Source organism: Physella acuta, unplaced genomic scaffold (genome assembly GCF_028476545.2).
Source record: "Physella acuta isolate Inbredline_101_S28 unplaced genomic scaffold, ASM2847654v3 ptg000264l, whole genome shotgun sequence".
Classification (NCBI taxonomy): Eukaryota; Metazoa; Mollusca; class Gastropoda; family Physidae; genus Physella; species Physella acuta.
In genome coordinates this window covers 1,615,565-1,636,992 of record NW_026731783.1, presented here as the reverse complement: position 1 = coordinate 1,636,992, position 21,428 = coordinate 1,615,565, and the positions used below count along the sequence as shown (strand labels likewise).

The window sequence follows — 21,428 nt, the reverse complement described above, 5'->3', positions numbered from 1 at the left end:
CTAAATAAAGTTGTGAAATGAACTGTATTTGTTGTGGATTTAACTACTCTAAATAAAGTTGTGAAATGAACTGTATTCATTGTGGATTTAACTTGTCTAAATAAAGTTGTGAAATGAACTGTATTTGTTGTGGATTTAACTACTCTAAATTAAGTTGTGAAATGAACTGTATTCATTGTGGATTTAACTGCTCTAAACAAAGCTGTGAAATGAGCTGCATTGATTGTGGATTTAACTACTCTAAATAAAGTTGTGAAATGAACTGTATTCATTGTGGATTTAACTACTCTAAATAAAGTTGTGAAATGAACTGTATTCATTATGGATTTAACTACTCTAAATAAAGTTGTGAAATCAACTGTATTCATTATGGATTTAACTACTCTAAATAAAGTTGTGAAACGAACTGTATTTATTGTTGATTAAACTACTCTAAACAAAGCTGTGAAATGAACCAGCAGTTTATCGTCTGTCTTTAAAGAAGGAAAAACTCACAATAACAACTAGTTGTTACTAAAACAACAAATTGTTACATAATTCAATAACACGTAGGGTGTACCTTGTAGCGTCATTAATTAATACTTTATTATAATTTCCAATTGTATATAAACATATCAAATGTGTGATATATATATATATATATATATATATATATATATATATATATATATATATATATATATAAACAACTAAGATTTAAAATTAATTTTATTTTTAACACACGCGATAATTACGGTTTAATCTGTACTACCTTTATTTTATGTATGGAGTCAACATTTTATTACCTTGAAAAAAAAAATGAAAGGGCTAAATAAAATGGTTAATGTAAAATGTCAAAGCAACAATAAACTGGTTCGATATTCCTTACATGTGGTTACGCCCATTTCTTTTAAAGTTTATGACATTAGTAGACTACTATAGTATAACAGGCCACAGTGAGAGATACACATAACCTGTCATAATGATCTACGATTTTGATATAATACTTATATAGATGGAGGGGCCCACTTATATTTTTTGAATAGGGGCCCAATAATACTAGATACGCCACTGGTTGTATACATTGCATAGTTTACGTATAAACTGTTCATGAGATAATTGTGGCAGTCATAGTTACTCAATCACATCATGGTTTACCTTTCAAATCAGATAATGAACCAATGTGTTCTAATTTTCTAAGGTCTTTTTTTAAGCTTTAAATATATATTACTATTGTCATTTCTTATTTCGAAGAAAATGTGAATGGACGTACATCAATAAAACAAACAGAGCTATTTATTTTATTAAATTTAAAAATTATAAATTAATAAAAAAAAATATTGAATTACAAATACATTTAAAAAGTTACATTGTGTTTTAGAAAATATTAAAATAATGAAGCACGAAAAGTAATTAACATTATAAAATCTATTACGGTATAAAATAAAAAACAGTGACTTGAAAGTATTCATTTTTTAAAGACAAGTGATACATTCTGATTTATTTTATTGTACATGTTATATGGTGGTCGATTATGAAATACTTGTATAACGTTAGTACATTTATTAAACACTAGTGATAAAACAATAACCCCCATTGACCTGTCACGTGTGATGATCAGCTGACCAAGCGCTAAGAGATGGTCAGTCTGATCTGAAAGATAAACATTATATAACTTAGTAATTATGACTTCCACATCTTATCAAAAGTACTTTCGTATTGTATTTATCTGACGATTTGAATAACTATTCAATAGTGGCTCTTTAAAAACTGGGAATTTTGTAAATTTAAGCTTTTGGCTCTTCCGTCGCAAGAGGTTGTCGACCCCTGCCCTAGAGTGGTTATTGGCTGAGAATTAGAATTATAGCTTATATCAGGGGTCGGCAACCTGCGGCTCGCGAGCCGCATGCGTCTCTTTTGATGTCAAGGTGCGGCTCTCGAGTTCCATGTAAAATGATTAATAATTTTATTATTTCATTTTCTAAAGTCATAAAAATATTAAACTGTAAAGAAAAACAATTTTGAATAGTATTAAAAAACTCATCAGAGAACAGTTAGAATAGGTGAGGTAGAAAGTAAATGGACAGCTGACAGCCGCTTTGGCACCAGGCTCAGTCCCACAGCCGTGCTGTAGTTAGCCCAGTGTCGACTATTCCGTTCTTGCCACTGCTGAAGTGCCGAATTGTTTCGAATATCGTTTAATGGGGAATGTTATTTTATTCAAAATGCATCCCTCTGCCGAAGTATTTTAGTTATTAGTATCCTACGGTGGAGCCAGGTACTGGATTGTGGGGAACAAGTAGGGTGGAAGATAAGCACTGTGAGAGCCGAAGGACAGAAGCGACCGATTCAGTCATCAGACCTATATCCAAGCCAGTTAGTCAGAGTTGAGGGCTGCTTGGCTATGGCAGACACCTCCTGAGACAGTAGTGTCCGTAAAGAAAGAAAAAACAAAGTTATTTGCTTCTAAAAAGGATTGGGATTGTCCTATAGTTATATTATTTGATAACTGACTTAATCATAGCAGAGCTAGCTAAAACACTTTTTTGTGCGAAACGTGTTTTTCTATGAATCAATATTAGTTCATATTTAACGGTATTTATTTCAAATAAACAATTAAATTTATCTACTTAATTCTAATCAAATACCAGAATGTTGGAAAAATAATGTTAGTGGCTCTTTAAAAACTGGGAAATTTTGTAAATTATAACTTTTGGCTCTTTCGTCTCAAAAGGTTGCCGACCCCTGGCTTATATGAATCTATTATTGTTAATATTTTTTTGTTTTCACATATAATAAGACGCAGCAGTTTTTTAAGCTGAATAAATTGCTTGTCTTAGAAAAATGTATACATTAAAGTCTATGTTTTCAAATTTTATAACCTGAAACATTTTAAATTCATATTAGCGTAACTACTAATTTGTAATATTTCTTAACACTTTAAAAGTAGCTTTGTCAGATAATCCATACTGTAGCCAATTTTTTTTTTTTAAATATATCTTTCTAAAATGTACTAAAACTGATAAGTCAGTAATTTCGTTTGTGTTGTCTCCCTTGTAATGTTTCCCATTGAAAAAATGGCTCTTTGGCAGATATATATTTAAATAAAAAACAACACATTTTGTTCCAGACAGTATCTTTAATGATTTAGAACTCTAACCAATACAGTATGAAATATTAATTGTAATATTTTAACTGTAAAATATGTGTATAATGTTTAAATTGCGTTTTTAATTTTTTTTTATTTGGTTTAACTTGTAAAACACCGAAATGCTTAAGGAGTTGTTTTTTTTTTTAATTTGTCATACGCCGATTAAGAAGACAATTATTTCAGGTCCATAAATGACGTCACACTCTTCGTAGGAAAGGGGGGGGTCCGTAATTTTGTGACGGTGTGTGATAAGGGGAAGGGGGATTATTTCGTGTTTAAAAAAATGTTTTAATACATTGTAAAAAAAAAAATAATTAATACACTCTATGTTGATAGAGATCAGTCAAGAAATGGGAAAACATCACTGTTTTAAGGAACATTCGATCGCTTATAGTAGAGTGATCGCTTGCATTATTGTGATGTTTATCATTTATTAGTTAATAGTTATTAGTCCACACTACTCAACCCAAATCAAAACAAAAAAAGTTACAAGCCAGGTGTTAATTTTACATGCATTTATAAGCCAGGCCCCTACATACATATTGTATAAGCCAGGTTACATGTGTACATACATGTATCAGTCAGGTTCTATTTGAACACCTATATTAGCGTATACCCTGTCTCCACAGAATAACCAATTACTAATTAATGCATTATTAAAAATAATCAGGCTTAAAATGTTGTAATACGAGTTGTGTTTTATTATAGTGTTTAAATAAACCATTGGCAAAACCAAATAGTATTAATTGACACATACACCACACATGTTAGACACGTAATATCTAAAACACAAGTTATGCATGACAAGACGTATGCATTTCAAACATAATATTTTCACATTCGGGTGCACTAGTTAGAAAACGCTTCAAAATTAATTGTATGAATAAGAGGTTATCTAAACATGTGGATTACTAACGCGATAAATATGATACAGCGTTACATTCAGTGAACATATCCCAATATTTAGTAAATACGCAAGTAATATTGCAACAAAGATAAATGTTTCCAAATGTCTAGTCTTTTCGAAAACATTTTAAGGGCGATAACTTAAAAATTAACTCCATGATATTTTGATATCATTCATTTTTTTTTCTTTTATAACAAAAAGGGCCAATAATTGCACGCAATTAAATTATCAATATAATATATTGATACTAGCAAACATCATTTATCATTTTATTATATATGTCTTAAAAAGCGGTGAATACATCAATTACTGAAACTGTGGCAAAGCGTTATACATCTATCAAAGACAACCGATCAGGTCGGTTTCATTGAAGTTACGAGTTTCCCATTGTATTGCTGTAAACAATATCTTCATTCTGTCAACTATGGTTTTTAGATTCATTTTATGTGGGGGGGGGGACATTTTAGTTTGATAGGAAATACATTTTTTGGACTTACACATTTTTTTTAAACTGTACTAAATGATACTTTCAGTTATGCAAGTACCAGTAAAGTTTTAACACAGTCATCAAATTTAGTCATCTGAATTATGATCAATTAAGATAGCTCCAACGTTTAGTGAAATATTGAGTTCAATATTTGCTGAGTAGGCCTACTTAATTTCATTAACATTTTTTGTTTGTTCTTACATTTTGTAATTGCTGGAAAGTATTTTTTTTTTTTTTTGCCTCGCTTACGATGTAAAAATTAATCATTACAAAATGTGATTGAGAGAAAAGTTAGACGGATCATTGATATGAACAATGATATGATTCAAAAATTTAGTGGTAAAATCTATAGTTATTCCTCAAACGTTAGAGATTTACAGTATCACTGAAAGGTAAATACGTCATACATTTATTTATGTATACTCGTAATGTCTAGGCATCGAACAAACTATAAGTAACTCTACCATAATCGTTTTGCTAACTCTATCATATATTTAGTTGTTAAAAGAGAAATTTAAAAACTAAAACTGTTGTATCAAAAAGTATATAGTGTGCATTCTATCATATCTCTAAATATCTTCCTAACATTAATAAAACGCATTACATAGAAACAAACCAAACAATATAATCAAATGTTCTATTCAAGTGCTACAAAATTATATGCACCATTAACATGTAATTTATTTTTAATGAACATATTCAAAATCAAATTCAAACTCAGTATAAAATATAACATAGGGCCACTACTGCATACATGTTCGTAACTTATGTGGGTCGGCCTAGAAATACATTGTGTGACTGTAGACTCGTGTAAGTATTTTAATTAAATACATTATACAATAAAGAATTCCAGAATGTTATTGATTTTGTAAATATTTTGTTATAGACAGGGGTGTCAGTGGGGATAAGCTACCACTGTCTATACAATCATATTTTTCGTGTTATAAGTTTTATATTATTGCCAGAAACGGTGATTTTATTTAGAGACAAAGTTTCTGTTTTACCGACGATGAGACTTCCGTCCTAGTATGTCAGCGTCGAATTTTGTCACAGAAAGAAAGAAATATCTATGGACGGTAGAAATAATAGATTTTAGAAAAATATCAATCATACCTAACGTAGCTGGTTATCTAGCAGAACAACAAAGAAAAGTACGGGTGATGTTTCCACTGAATAGGGACTCAAGAGTTATACAACAAAAAATATGGCATCAATTCTAAGGCTTCTGTAATTTGTAAGAAACCATATCTTTTGAAAAGGAGATGGAATATTACGGTTGTATGAAAATTCCCTGTCCGATTGTGAGCACTTAATCACCCCCCCCCCTAACTCTGGCTGAGCTTTGTGTTTATGTTGTCCAGCAATACCCAGATCCGAAACAAGCCATATACTTTCTTGAGAAAATGAAAGAGAAAGTTAAAACCAGTGAAGAAGTCAAATGTTTTGTGTATGACTACAATGGGTAAAATCTATCTCCGGTATAAAGAATTCCCTCCAGTGAAGTCCCTAATGGAAGAGTGAGAGAAGATTTTAAATGATATAGATGGAGTGACCACAGTACATGGACGCTTCTATGAACTAACAAGCAACTATCATAAACTACCATATTCAGTACTATCAAGAGGCCCTTAGATTCTTAGATCTAATAGACATGCCAAAAGCCGAGCAGGTACAGAGGGCTTTTAATATTGGTTTATTTAGCAGCTGTAATAGACGAGGGTGTATCCAATTTTGGTGAGCTCCTTGTCCATGATATCTTGACATCCTTGAAGGGCACAGATAAAGAATGGCTGGTTGATCTTCTGTATGCCTTTAACAGCGGAGATATTGACAACTTCATAGGTCTGAAGGATAAATGGTCTACTCAGCCGGATATGAAAGTCAATGAACTTGTAACTAGGAAACAAGATCAATCTGTTATGTTTAATGGAGATGACATTCCAAAGGCCAGCAACAGATACACAACGGACATTTGATAGTATTGTCCAGACTGTCAACATTAACACAAATCTGGTTGAACTGTTAGTCATGAAAGGACTAAAACATTTTTGCATTTTATCTCCTTTTTTTTACACTGTGCGTTATATTGCTTTATTTTTCATTAACCATAAATAATCGTAATTATATAAGGATAAATAAAGGAATGTTTCTATATTATATGTAAAGAAACAAAAGTCACTTATGATTGTAAGTGTAGATACTTTAAAGGATAAATAATTTAATTTAGTCATTTATCATTTGTTTAAATGCCCGTAAAATAAATTATAATTAAAATGACTTTTTTTTTTCTTTTTTTTCAATACAATTATTTTGACCAGTATGACTTGTTAGGATTAAAATGTATAACATTTAAATTTAAGTGTGATGGGAAATACATTTTTTTCGGACGGATACATAGCAGTTGTGTTTTATTTTCAACTGTATTAAATGACACTGTCAGTTATCAAGTGCCGGTGAAGTTTGAAGGCACGCATGCAATAGAAATGAATTTTAAACTTAGTGACATGATTTAATCTAGACCAGACACACTGTCTGACAAACAGACAACCAAACATGCACCGTATTCCCATCTTTACTTAAATCTATAGATAAGCCATTGGTTAAAAAAAAATATTGACTTTCTGAATTATGATAAATGAAAGACAGCTCCACCTTCATTTATTTGACTGAACTGAATCGATGCACCGAAATAGTTCATTATATAGTTTAAACCACAGTTGTTAGTTAATTCACGTTTTTAATCGACTAGATTTGGTATTTAATTTTATAACGGTCACATTCTAAAAACAAAGTAAATTGTCTTAAAACCATGATCCATCATGTAGAAAATAGTGGCACAGGCAGCAATATTATCCAACACTCATTAATACAACACATTATAAAGGTAGGTGTACACAACCTAAGCTATACATTCCCCCGTGTAGCTACCCATGTCTAGGGAATTTTAAAAAACGTGTAACGGGTAGCTCGTCATCTGGTGAAACATACTTAACAATCACAGTCAGCTGATCAATTTTAGTCCGTTTTTACGGTCCTTTAATCACCCATGTTTTATTCTTAATTAGTCTAACTGTGTTTAAAAACAATTTAAAAAATAAAAACATGCAGTAACATCTATTCCTGATTCTCTTGTTTGGCTGGAAAGAAAATTATTTGCTGTTTGTTATATATCTGCTCTGCTTGTTGGCAGTCTATTGTTGAGTCGTTTTGGGGCTTGTTTTTATTTTTTTTTTTCAATATCACTTGTTAATACAAATCTAAACTTGCATATCAGTTGCAATTTCTTCAACTTAAACAATAAAAGGGAGATAACATTAAGGAAAGTGCATAATAATCGCTATCTAATTTATCATAAAGAAGAATTCAAACGTTTTAGGAAAGTTACTAATTATATATAAGCAACAGTTTTTCTATTTTTAAAACCGAGACGATCATGAAGCAGCATGCTTATTTGAAATTTAAAAAGTATATAATATTATATTTTAAACTCGTGATCTGTGTGCATACATGTTTCTTATAAAATGCAAAACATGACTTTCAATGTCACTGTGAACTTTACGATTGCATCCAAACAATATTTTATGAAAATAATTATTAACCTGTACAATGCATAGATATAATTATGTCATAATCCAGGGATCGGCAACCTGCGGCTCGCGAGCCGCATGCGGCTCTTTTGATGTCGAGGTGCGGCTCTTCAGTTCTATGGACAAATATTAATAATTATTTTATTTTCTTCTTGAAACTCATAAAAATATTAGTCTGCAACACTCGGTAATGAACGATATAATAATAAATATATACAATAAAAACTCGCAATTCTATTTGCGAATTTGACATTTTATTTTTGCAAATATCCCCCCATGAGTATTGCCAACAGCTTCCTAAAGTTTCATGGCGATAGGATGAAAGGTGTAGTAATGAATAAAAGGCAGACAGTCACGCACACACTTACATATTACATACATTACTTTATATATATATATATATATATATATATATATATATATATATATATATATATATATATATATATATTGTTTAGATTAATACAATTTTTGTTTTGTCGGCCTACATTGTGTGTTTTTACTTTCTCGTATAAACGGAGTATAGAGAAAGTATTGTAATCGTGCACAAAAATCAATTGAAATTTTAACATTTTTCACCGTATTACACCTCAGTCCTTTATCACATCCGAAGTATAGAGGACTTATTCTAATCGGGCAAAAATTATCAATCCAGATTTATCAAAATTAAGAAATTTTATGCGTAATCCATTCTGAAAAACTGGGCTTTGCAATTCTGTCCGTATGTCTCTGTGTGTGTGTGTGTCTTTCTGTCTGTCTGTCCGTGTGTAAACACGATAACTTGAGTACCGTTACAGCTAGGTTGATGAAATTTCATATATAAGTATTTTAGTAGATCCGTATCAACTTTTGAGCGATTTCCGATAACCGGAAGTGGTACTTTTTCTACTTTGAATTTTTCAAAAGCCTATAACTTGAGTACTATTTCAGATAGATAAATGAAATTTCACAAGTAAGTAACAAATCTATTCTCTACCTTCTGTTAAATTTTGAGTAATTTCCGTTGACCCGGAGTAGTAATTTACGCTACTTCCGATTTCTGAAAAAACTAATGAAATTTTTTAAAGTACTAATAATATTGCGCACCATTATGCACTTTTTTATTTGGCGTTAACTTGGTGTGCAATTCTTTTGTCTACAAGATTTTATTCTATTTTTAAAACTTTAAGTATTCAAAATGGATTAAAAATCATGTCTATAGCCCGAGTTCCCACCCCCTGCTGTTTTATATAAGAATATTCAAGAAAGTTTAGGGGAGATCACTCCCGGTTTATCTCTTATTTCTTCAGTGTGCTACTTTAAATGTAATTTACATCATAGTGAAGTAATGACACACAGCTAGTAATTATATATATATATATATATATATATATATATATATATATATATATATATATATATATATATATATATATATACATATAATACACGTATATAGAACGTGTTATAAATTCGGCGCCTTTTTTTGCTCTTTTCGCTCCCCCTACAACGAAAACCTGGATACGCCTCTGGATTGAGATATGAAAAATAAGGTCACACGTTTAAACATATTTGATTGGTAAACGTTTGATGACATTTTAAAAAGCTTCCTCAGTTTTTCTCACGTAGGACTAGATCTAGACTTTAAAAGACCGTGTTTCTCACATGGACAACTGTATGTGGCCATCTCACGCGTAGGTAACATGTAAGAACATTTTTTTTATTTAAAAAAAAACTGTGAATACCGTTTATTATTATTATTAAACTAGTCTAAGGAAAACGAAGTATAATGTAAGAAGAGTGTTTTATTACAAAACTAAATTAACCTCTACTAGACGGTTTACCTTCCAGTATATCACACGATCCTGACAACGTCTATGTTAGACCCTTGACAGACATATGCTGGGCCAGTTAGAGACACAAGTTCTAGTAATCCAGTGAAATAGCCATTAAGATTAGAACACATTGGTTCACTATCTGATTTGTAAGGTAAACCATGATGTGACTGAGTAATTATGACTGTCGCAATAGTTTCAGGAACAGTTTGTACGTTAACCATGCACTGCCAACATCATTACTTTGAACCCGTTCACTAATTATTTTAAAAAAAGTGCCGCAAAGGTTTCTATCATAGCCCTAACATGGTTTAAATATTGGGGTGTCGGCGCCCCACGTACATGTGTGGTTGAGCCCCCAAAGTTTTGTATCGTAGCCCTAACATGGTTTAAATATTGGGGTGTCGGCGCCCCACGTACATGTGTGGTTGAGCGCCCAAAGTTTTCTATCATAGCCCTAACATGGTTTAAATATTGGGGTGTCGGCGCCCCACTTTCATGTGTGGTTGAGTGCCCAAAGTTTCCCAGTGCCTGTCTTAGCACACGGGGTCCGCCTATTGGATGACCTGCACAGCGGGATCAGTCGCGATACAATAGGGTTCTCCTCCGGCGCCCCGGGCTCCCATATGAGCACTATGGCCTCTACATTCTTTTAAAAGGTGTGTTCTTCTTCACCATTGATGAGGGTAGTCAGAGTAAACTGAAGGTTGGTTTACTGCACATGTTGGTGCGTCTCCAGTAACTAATAATATCAAAGAAATAAAGTGCCGACACAATTATATAAAGGGAGATCTGAGAAACAAGGTCACACATTAAAAAAAAATACATTATTGGTAAAAGTTTGATGACAACATTTTAAAAAGCTTCCTCAGTTTTTCTCACGTAGGACTAGTTCTAGACTTTAAAAGACCGTGTTTCTCACATGGACGATTCTATGTGGCCATCTCACGCGTTGTTAAAATGTAAGAATACTGTTTTTAATTTTAAAAACTGTGGATATCGTGTATTATTGTTGTTAAAGTATTCTACGGAAAACGAAGTATAACTTAAGTTAAGTGTTTTATTTTTAAACAAGTTAATTAAAAAGTCTAGTGACAATTTTAGCGCAATTTCCTTATGTTATCTAAAAATAGCTCTGTCGTAGCGTAAATCAAGAGCAGGGTTAGTAAAACCATTGGTTAGTTATTAAAACGTTTTTTATTAATTTTTTTTCAGTATTTTATATGTTTTATTTACAATAGAGTTACATGACTAAAAACAATTGCGCGCCTAGCTACTGAACGTGATGACGCAGCCATTGAACGTGATGGCGCAGCTAGTGAACGTGATGACGCGTGTGGTGTGGTTGGAAAAAATGCCTACTAATTCGGTCCAAATTTTAATTAATTCAAAAATTTTTTTGTGACCGAACGAAAAGATATTTTTGAGAACTTTCTTCGGCAATATTGTTCTAAATTATGGCAGGAATCGATTGGTACATGTTTCAAGTCGCTAAGTGGTCTGGTTGCCGAGATATGGGCCAAAAACTGCTTTTTTCGAGGTTCTTTGGCTTTTCCGGGAAATCCATGAAAGAAACCCGGAATTTTTATGGCCTATGTTCATCCTCGTAACTTGCTGAACATAATTGCTTTTGGAACTAGTCCTCGATATTGCTTCGTTGAGGAGGAGATACGACTTAAAGCTGCGGACACACATCCATCCATCCATTCATACATCCAGAAATGACGGGTTAATAAACGCAATTCTCCAGAATGGAAATTGCGCTAAAAAGCGACACGAGATCATTAAGCGAGGTAATTATGTGTTGTTAAAATATTATACGGTTACGAATTTTAAAACACTAACATGTGTGCATATATTTTATCTTAGAGATGTGACAAATAATAGTCGATGAATGTTACATTCAGCATTCTCCTAAAATATTATTTTTTTCAGCAGGAAATATTTTTAAATATCAAATCTATTCTAACCCTGCCTTGCATGTGAATCACACCTTAATTTTGGAGCGGCTATTTTAAAACTTGGTTAAAAGTTTAACTTAAAACAATGCTTGCCTTTATAGAGGTGTGTAAGTCAATATAAGGCATAGGTAATTATAAAACTCGTTATGATATTATACATGCATTTCTGGTTATTTTACACTAAGCTAGTTAATAGAACATCTTGTAGTAAACCAATGTTATTGTGTTAGACTCATTCGAATGTTTATAGAATTCCCCCATCACTAAATACATACTATTGTATTAGACTCATGCGCATGTTTATAAAATTAACATTACGATGTGAAAATTGAAAAAAAAAGCCAACATTGTGTTGAACGCCCTTGCTTTGTTATAATAAAACTTGTCGTTGTTACATGAAACGGATGATTTTAGATACTGATGTCCGATAATAAAATAGATGTTGGGTTGTTAGTAGTATTATAATCTCAACTAATTTTATAGTTAGAAATTAGGGTTAGGCGTGCGTATGGTAGGGCTAGGGTTGGTGTTAGGGTTAGTGACAGGGTTAGCATTGACATTAGCCAGCAATGTGTGTATTTAGTTAACTACCAGTAACCTAGCACCCCTTTTTAAAAGAAGATTCTATTATCGGACACTGGTATAAATATTCCCCCATGAAACTATGTTCGCATCAACTACAACATTTGTATTCGGCTTTCTATAACTCGGACGACACGCTTTGTGTAGGCCTATATTCAACTTCAGTCTGTCAGAATATATTAGTCTTATAACAACATTTAGGATTTGCTAATAATAGATGTAGACTGGCTGATCTTCAGATTTCAGCAACAGTAACGTATAATTATATAAGTAGATCAAGACCCGATAGCAATGTAATGTAAGGTCATTTTTGTATAGAATTATATGTTTACTTAATTTAAAAAAAAATAACAAAATAGCAAGCTGGCCGACTTGGTGGTGAAGATGTAACAAATGTAACATCAACATTTACTAAATGAACATCTACTGTATGGTTTACCTTCCAGTACATCACACGATCCTGACAACGTCTATGTGAGACTCTCGCTTTCCTAGATATGATTATGACATACTCATAGCTATACATTGTATAGGACAGTATAGGTCAGGGGTCGGCAACCTGCGGCTCGCGAGCCGCATGCGGCTCTTTTGATATCAAGATGCGGCTCTCCAGCTCCTTGAATAAATACTAATAATCTTAATAAAAAAATAACATATTTGAAATTTAAAAAAATGTTAGTGGCTCTTTAAAACCAGGGAAATTTTGAAAATTGTAACTTTTGGCTCTTCCGCTTCAAAAGGTTTCCGACCCTTGGTATAGGTTAATATTTTCTCTAAAAAAAAATTGTTTACAATGTAATTGTAGGAAGAACACCGTCACTGAAAGTCATGTTTTGCATTTTATAGAATCATGTATGCACACAGATCACTGTTTTAAAATATAATATTATATACTTTTTACATTTGAAATAAGCAAGCTGCTTCATGATCTTCACAGTTTAAAAAAAAAAAGTTTTTTCTTATATTTACCCCGTATTTTTCCTAAAACGCTTGAATTCTTTATTATGAAGAATTAGGTAGCGATTATTATGCACGTTCCTTAATGTTATCTCCCTTGTATAGTTTAAGTTAAAGAAATTGCAAATGATATGCAAGTTTAGATTTGTATTAAAAAGTGATATTAAAAAAAAAACAAGCCCCAAAATGACTCAACAATAGACTGCCAACAAGCAGAGCAGATAAATAACAAACAGAAAATAATTTTCTTTCCAGCCAAACAAGAGAATCAGGAATAAACGTTACTGTATGTTTTTATTTATTTTTAAATTTCTTTTTAAACACAGTTTGACTAATTAAGAATAAACCATGGGTGATTAAAGAACCGTAAAAACGGCCTAAAATTGTTTAGCTGACTGTGTTTGTGAGGTATGTTTCACCAGATGATGAGCTACCCGTTACACGTTTTTTTTTAAACTTCCCTAGACATGGGTAGCTACACGGGGGAATGTATGGCTGAGGTTGTGTACAACTACCTTTATAATGTGGAGAAAATATGTTTTAGTAAGCGTTAGATGATATTGCTGCCTGTGCCATTATTCTTTTCATTATGCGTTTTTATTTATGTTTTATTTGTTTTTTATAGTCAAAGTATTGAAATAGAAAGACTTAAAGAATGATTTTATGTACATAATTATTGGTTAATTTTCTACTTTCGAGAAATTACAACATGTAAGAACAAACACAAAAATATATATCAAATTGTGTACTCCACAAATATTGCACTCAATATTTCACTAATCGTTGGAGCTTTCTTTCATTGATTATAAATCAGAAAGCCAATATTTTGTAATCAAATATCTTATCTATAGATATAAAGATGACAATACGGTGTATATTCGGTTGTCTGTCTGTCAGTGGGTCTGATGTAGATTAAATAATGTCACTTTAAATTCATTTCAAATTTATGAATGTTTTCAAACTTCAGTGGTACATGTTAACTGACAGTAACTTTTAATACAGTTGAAAAAAAAATGATGTGACCGCCCAAAAAATGTATTTCCCATTACACTAAAATGTGCACCACAAAATGAAACTAAAATTACATTTGATAGAAATAACAAATTATGTAAGGCTATAAACCTAAAATGGGTAACCAACAGACAATTAAATCTACCAAATCGCTTATATTTGATAAATGTATAACGCGTTGCCACTGTTTTCGTAATTAATTTAGTTACCTAATATTATAAGACACATATAAAAACAAGGCAAAACCTTTTTGCTAGTATACATATATTATTCCATCACCCCGCACCTACCATTCATGTATCTATCACCCATCCACCCATCACCCCGCACCTACCACTCATATACCATCTGATGAGATTACACTGATGTAACATTATAAACGGAAATCTTGTTTAATAAGAGACGTACACAATATCTAGGTCTCTACTTTTACTTGCAAACATTCTACCGTGACATGCGCACTAGCCAACACTTAGACCACTCAGGGTGTGAGCTGAGATACAAGAAACACATCCAACACTTAGACCACTCAGGGTGTGAGCTAAGATACAAGAAACACATCCAACACTTAGACCGCTCAGGGTGTGAGCTGAGATACAAGAAACACATCCAACCTTTAGACCACTCAGGGTGTGAGCTGAGATACAAGAAACACATCCAACACTTAGACCACTCAGGGTGTGAGCTGAGATACAAGAAACACATCCAACACTTAGACCACTCAGGGTGTGAGCTGAGATACAAGAAACACATCCAACACTTAGACCACTCAGGGTGTGAGTTGAGATACAAGAAACACATCCAACACTTAGACCACTCAGTGTGTGAGCTGAGATACAAGAAACACATCCAACACTTAGACCACTCAGGATGTGAGCTGAGATACAAGAAACACATCCAACACTTAGACCACTCAGGGTGTGAGCTGAGATACAAGAAACATATCCAACAGTTAGACCACTCAGGGTGTGAGCTGAGATACAAGAAACACACCCAACACTTAGACCACTCAGGGTGTGAGGTGAGATACAAGAAACACATCCAACACTTAGACCACTCAGGGTGTGAGCTGAGAAACAAGAAACACATCCAACACTTAGACCACTCAGGGTGGGGATGTAAGCGGAGATACAAGAAACACATCCAACACTTAGACCACTCAGGGTGTGAGGTGAGATACAAGAAACACATCCAACACTTAGACCACTCAGGGTGTGAGCTGAGATACAAAAAACACATCCAACACTTAGACCACTCAGGGTGTGAGCTGAGATACAAGAAACACATCCAACACTTAGACCACTCAGGGTGTGAGCTGAGACACAAGAAACACATCCAACACTTAGACCACTCAGGGTGTGAGCTGAGACACAAGAAACACATCCAACACTAAGACCACTCAAGGTGTGAGCTGAGATACAAGAAACACATCCAACACTTAGACCACTCAAAGTGTGAGCTGAGATACAAGAAACACATCCAACACTTAGACCACTCAGGGTGTGAGCTGAGATACAAGAAACACATCCAACACTTAGACCACTCAGGGTGTGATCTGAGATACAAGAAACACATCCAACACTTAGACCACTCAGGGTGTGAGCTGAGATACAAGAAACACACCCAACCCTTACAGTGACAGTAGCAGGACAATTTGATCATCAGAAGTTTTGGCATTAATCTATACGATTTTTTAGCGCAATTTCCATTCTGGAGAATTGCCTTTATTAACTCGTCATTTCTGGGAATGGATGGATGAATGAATGAATGTATGGATGAATGTGTGTCCGCAGCTTTAAGTCGTATCTCCTCTTCAACGAAGCAATATCGAGGACTAGTTCCAAAAGCAATTTTGTTAAGCAAGTTACGGGGATGAACGTAGGCCATAAAAATTCCGGGTTTCTTTCATGCATTTCCCGGAAAAGCCAAAAAACCTCGAAAAAATGACGTTTTTGGCCCATATCTCGGCAACCAGACCACTTAGCGACTTGAAACATGTACCAATTGATTCCTGCCATAATTTAGAACAATAATGCTGAAGAAAGTTTTGAAAAATATCCTTTCGTTCGGTCACAAATTTTTTTTTATTGAAATTAAAATTTGGACCGAATTAGTAGGCATGTAATTCAACCACACCACACGCGTCATCACGTTCAATAGCTGCGCCATCACGTTCAATGGCTGCGACATCACGTTCGGTAGCTAGGCGCGCAATGGTTTTTAGTCATGTTACTCTATTGTAAATAAAACATGTAAAATACTCAAAAAAAAAATTAATAAAAAACGTTTTAATAACTAACCAATGGTTTTACTAACCCTGCTCTAGATTTACGCTACAACAGAGCTTTTTTTAGATAACATAAGGAAATTGCGCTAAAATTGTCACTAGACTTTTTTAATTACTTGTTTCAATAAAGAGAAGAATAAAATTAGACATGTTGTCGAAATGTTTAACCTTTATTGTTGTATTGTTTAACCCTTTCAGGACCACAAGGATTACAGGCATACTTTCAAATATCTGTGCACACATTTAGTAGAAAAATGACACGAAAATTTCAAAAATGTTAACGGTTTTCCGATATCTTAAATAGTTTTTGAGATACAGCATGGGACATATGTGTCCCTACGGTCCTCAAAGGAAAGTTATCGAAAATAGGTTATGTTGTGAGTTATGTCAATATGTTTATATCTAACGTGTGTTAGTTGTTCTGGTACATAAGAAATTGAAAATATAAGTATTGAGAACACATGTATGTCCTTTATGAGTGTATAGTCATCTATGAATGGAGCTTATGGAAGCACTTACGTGATGTTATATAACATACACGAACATGGTAGATATAATACATATTGTCCGCTCTGTTCTCAATCTTCTCTGTTGCACATTGTGCATAACTCCTGCGTTTTTCTTTCTTTGATTTATCAACTTCTGGTGGGGTTGAAGTGAAATTCTTGCCTCTACGAACAGGTCTTGAGGTGATATCTCTTTGATGTAATCCCTAAATGTGAGCTCTTGCTATCATTTGCCTATATTCAAGCTTGGTTTTGCATTGTAGCCAGCGTTGAATTCTTGTCAAATATAGGTATAAAAGGCTTTTTGACTCCAAATCATTATCTTGGCAACAAATTATCAATGTATGAAACATGGATTTAATTGCCTAAAATCATTAGAATGTTCATTTCAATCAACATCTATTGCCAATTTCCTATAACCATAGTCAATAACTTTTATTGGAAACTGTTTTCAGAAGCCTCTAGTTGAAAACCATATCTTGCTCCATTCTCCTTTTTCAATTATCACAAAAACGTTTGGTTGTTCATGTTTTGGCAAGTCTAGTTCTATTGATGATAATGATGTGTGTCAGCTTCGGGTCTAGGACATTACCACCCCGTTCAAATTCCCCTTCCCCCCCCCCCCCCCACCGATGCTGAAGACCCCTGATCTTAGCCCCAAACTCCAAGCCTATAGCTAACCCTAACAAAACCCATAACTCCAACTCTAAATCTACATTTAACCCTAAAACTAGCCCTAACCCTAAACTTAGCCTAGCCCTAACTTATCCATAACTGGACGAGGGGTAATTGCTCGGTAATATCGGGTTGGGGGATGTCGGATGGGTAATTGTAACTATTAACGCTCCCTTTGAGGGGAAAACTCTAGTGTACATCGTATATTTTTTGTGCGCAGTGTTCTAAAAATCTCATACAAGGTAACATGTATTTTACGAAATGACAGCGCGGCATGTTCACAAATACTGCGCGGACCATGCAGATTTGAGGGAATATTAGTCACTATAGCATGTTACATTGACGATGTATGCAATGTATGCAAAACAGAATGACTAGAATAAGGTGTAGGCCTTATCGTAGTAGTGACAATCTGCTCTGAGACTTGAACAAGTCGTTTGATTATAGCTTGTACACTTACTTTGTCGGCATATTTCTACAGAAAATTCACATCTTTTTCATAAAGAAGCAAGTTGTTTTCATCGTTTTTATTGTAAATAAACAGTATTTGCTCAGCATTTTGTTCAGTTATAGTAAATAAAAGCTTTGCAACTATTTGTATTCTAATGCCTAAACTCATGCTTAGCAACATTGTAAAAAAAGTTAGCTCCCTTCCGGACCGTAGGGACATATATGTCCCAAGCAAAAAAAATTACTTTAAAAAAAACCAAGCAAAGCTATTAGGAAAAACAAATGTAAATATAATACCTAAATAGTAAACCTTTGAAAAACCGCCAGTAATTTTTTTCTGTTACAGTTAGTATTTTTTATATAAAAATGTAAACTGTAGCTTTGCGAGTGGTCTAAAAATGCAAAATTCCCATAATTATGACAACAAAACTATCTCATATATACTGAAAGCAACTGTATTTATATTAAGTGTATCATGTAATAAATGTTTTAAAGCAAATTCAACAACTCTATGTTATTCCAATTTCATTTGGTAATAATTTGAAAATTTGGGACACCGGTGTCCCTTGGTCCTGAAAGGGATAAAGGCTGACTATGATAGTGGCAGGCTTTACATAGTAGTGGATCACCCTCATCAGAGCAGTAGCCTATTTGTGGTAAAAATAATAGTTGCGTTAATGTTGATGATACTAATTTGGATGATGATGAAAACATAGTTAAATCTATTTTTGCAATGTCGAGTTTAGATCGTTTACATTGTCTCTGTCTATACCTAACACTCCAGTAAATTCACCGTTAATATACATACGTGTGTTTGTCGGGCAGTTCCACCATATCTAACCGTCCAACAAGTTCACCTTTGGCACACATCTCTTTGTATTTTGACCAGTGTTAAAGTATGTGAGACATTAAACAAAATGAGTGGCCATGAACCCGATGTGGCCTTACGACCTTTGATTGTTATGATCGTTAATAACACATCGAACGAGTACAGCGAATGATACATTTAAAAGGAAGACAAAAAAACAAAAATAAAAAATTAATCATATATTTTTTATATTTATACTTTGAAGTTTAAAATAGTGTATTTATTGTTGTTTTTTTCAAGTCTATGTTTTACTTCCAGTTTGTAGTGCTAAAAATAAACATGACATACAATTAGCCACCCTATTAAAAGGTTAATTAAAGGCGCTGAAAGGTACACAATACATGTTATTGAATGCGTTAATTAGGTGTAATGTTTAAGTGGTCTATTAAGTTTTTGTGGACCTTAGCTTCAGAGGTGGGAGGTTGATTTGGTTGTTGACATGTGACACGTGTGGACTGGGTGAGGACTGAGGGGGGTGGGAGGAGGGGTGTAATATTTAAAATATTTTCGTTCGCTATACATGGTTGGATAACCTTTTATTCGTTATAATACAAGTAATTTTGAAGCGTCTAATAACTAGCGTACCCGAATGTAACAATATTATGTTTTAAATGCATACTTTTTGTCATGCATAACTTGTGTTTTAAATATTACGTGTCTACCATGTGTGGTGTATGTGTCAGAGAATATTATTTGATTTGGCCAATGGTTAATTTAAACATTATAATAAAACACAACTCGTATTACAACATTTTAAGCCCGATTATTTAAACGAATGTATTAAAATTAACACCTGGCTTATAGCTTTTTTTTTTTTTTTTGGGTTGAGTGATGAGGACTAATAACTATTACTCAAATACATTTGAAAATTTTAAAAAAAATATAAGTAACTAATTAAGTTTTTGTAGCTACACAATTACCTAAAACACAGCTACGATGTAAATGCTGTGATTACATTGGTGAATCCTTTTATTGTGTTAATAATGTATTAAAAATGTGCATGTATTTAAACATATTGTTTTTTTATCACTTCCCATTTTTCTTTAAAAAATTTGTTAAGGGAAATAATTTCTAAGAATTCTTTAGTCAAAGAAAAATAACAAAAAAAAACAGTATAACAGTCATAGATATTTAACAACATTTGCTATTATTTCTATATATTAAATAGTTATTTTTTTTGTTATAAAAGAATATTAATATTTCTTTCAAGATATCTAAAAAATATAAAATTGACTTATAATTTAAAATGTTTAACGCTTTTAATATGTTTTAAAATTTAGTACTTGAAGGAAATCTTCAGTTCAAATAATGTTCAGCTATTTGTTTCTTTTGTAGCGAGATATTTCTACAATAAAAAAAATACACTAAAAATTGAAATTACCTCTTCTACCTTTCGAAGTAACAAACCTGCATTTGATGTGGCAGATGAAGTAGAGATCAACTGTTTCTTGAGATAACACATTATCAGATGCCCTGACATAAACCAGATTAAGGTGTCATCATACCATCTATGTCTAAATCAATCTATCTAAAACGTAAAAATGAATTATATATGTAAACGTAGTATGTTGTTTGTAATAAAATAAAGCTTAATATGCATTAACCAATCAGTAATTAAAATGCCTTTAATATAACCAATCAGCAAATCAGAAAGTTGGGCACTAAATAAAAGGACTGTTTCTAGAAATAATATAAAGCTTATTAACACGAAAAAATATGATTGTATGGACAGTGGGAGCTTATCCCCACTGATAGCCCGGGCTAAAACAACATATTTACCAAAAAAATGAAAAAATTAATTTAAAAGTCATTTAGTTAAAGTGAATATGTTTCCTAAAAAAACTGCTGATAAGATTACATAAATTCAATATGGACTTAAAACATACGCGACACAATTGCTTTAGACAACTGTGTACACTTGTAAAACAAAATCGCTAAAAATTTGTTTTACAGTAAATAATAAAAACAGGGTTAATGTATGTTTGACAGATTTTTATATGATTTCATTAAGTTTCATTTAATGTGTATATATGATCCATGTAACAAACTGTAGTCTTCAAGTAAATTTTCTTGACTTGTGTTTTTATAATTTTTTTTTATATTTTTATTTTGTCACTCTATAACACAAGCTGATGCACGCATGTTAATACAGTTTTGTTGAGTCTGGTAAGTGATTTTCTCTTGCGTTATTGTTTACACAATGTTT

The 21,428-nt window shown here is 32.8% G+C and overlaps 1 pseudogene; it reads left to right on the top strand.

Annotated features, from left to right (window-relative positions):
* Positions 1 to 5,552: 5,552 nt before the first annotated feature.
* On the top strand, positions 5,553 to 6,639 carry LOC131939078 (26S proteasome non-ATPase regulatory subunit 13-like; annotated as a pseudogene).
* Positions 6,640 to 21,428: the final 14,789 nt, after the last annotated feature.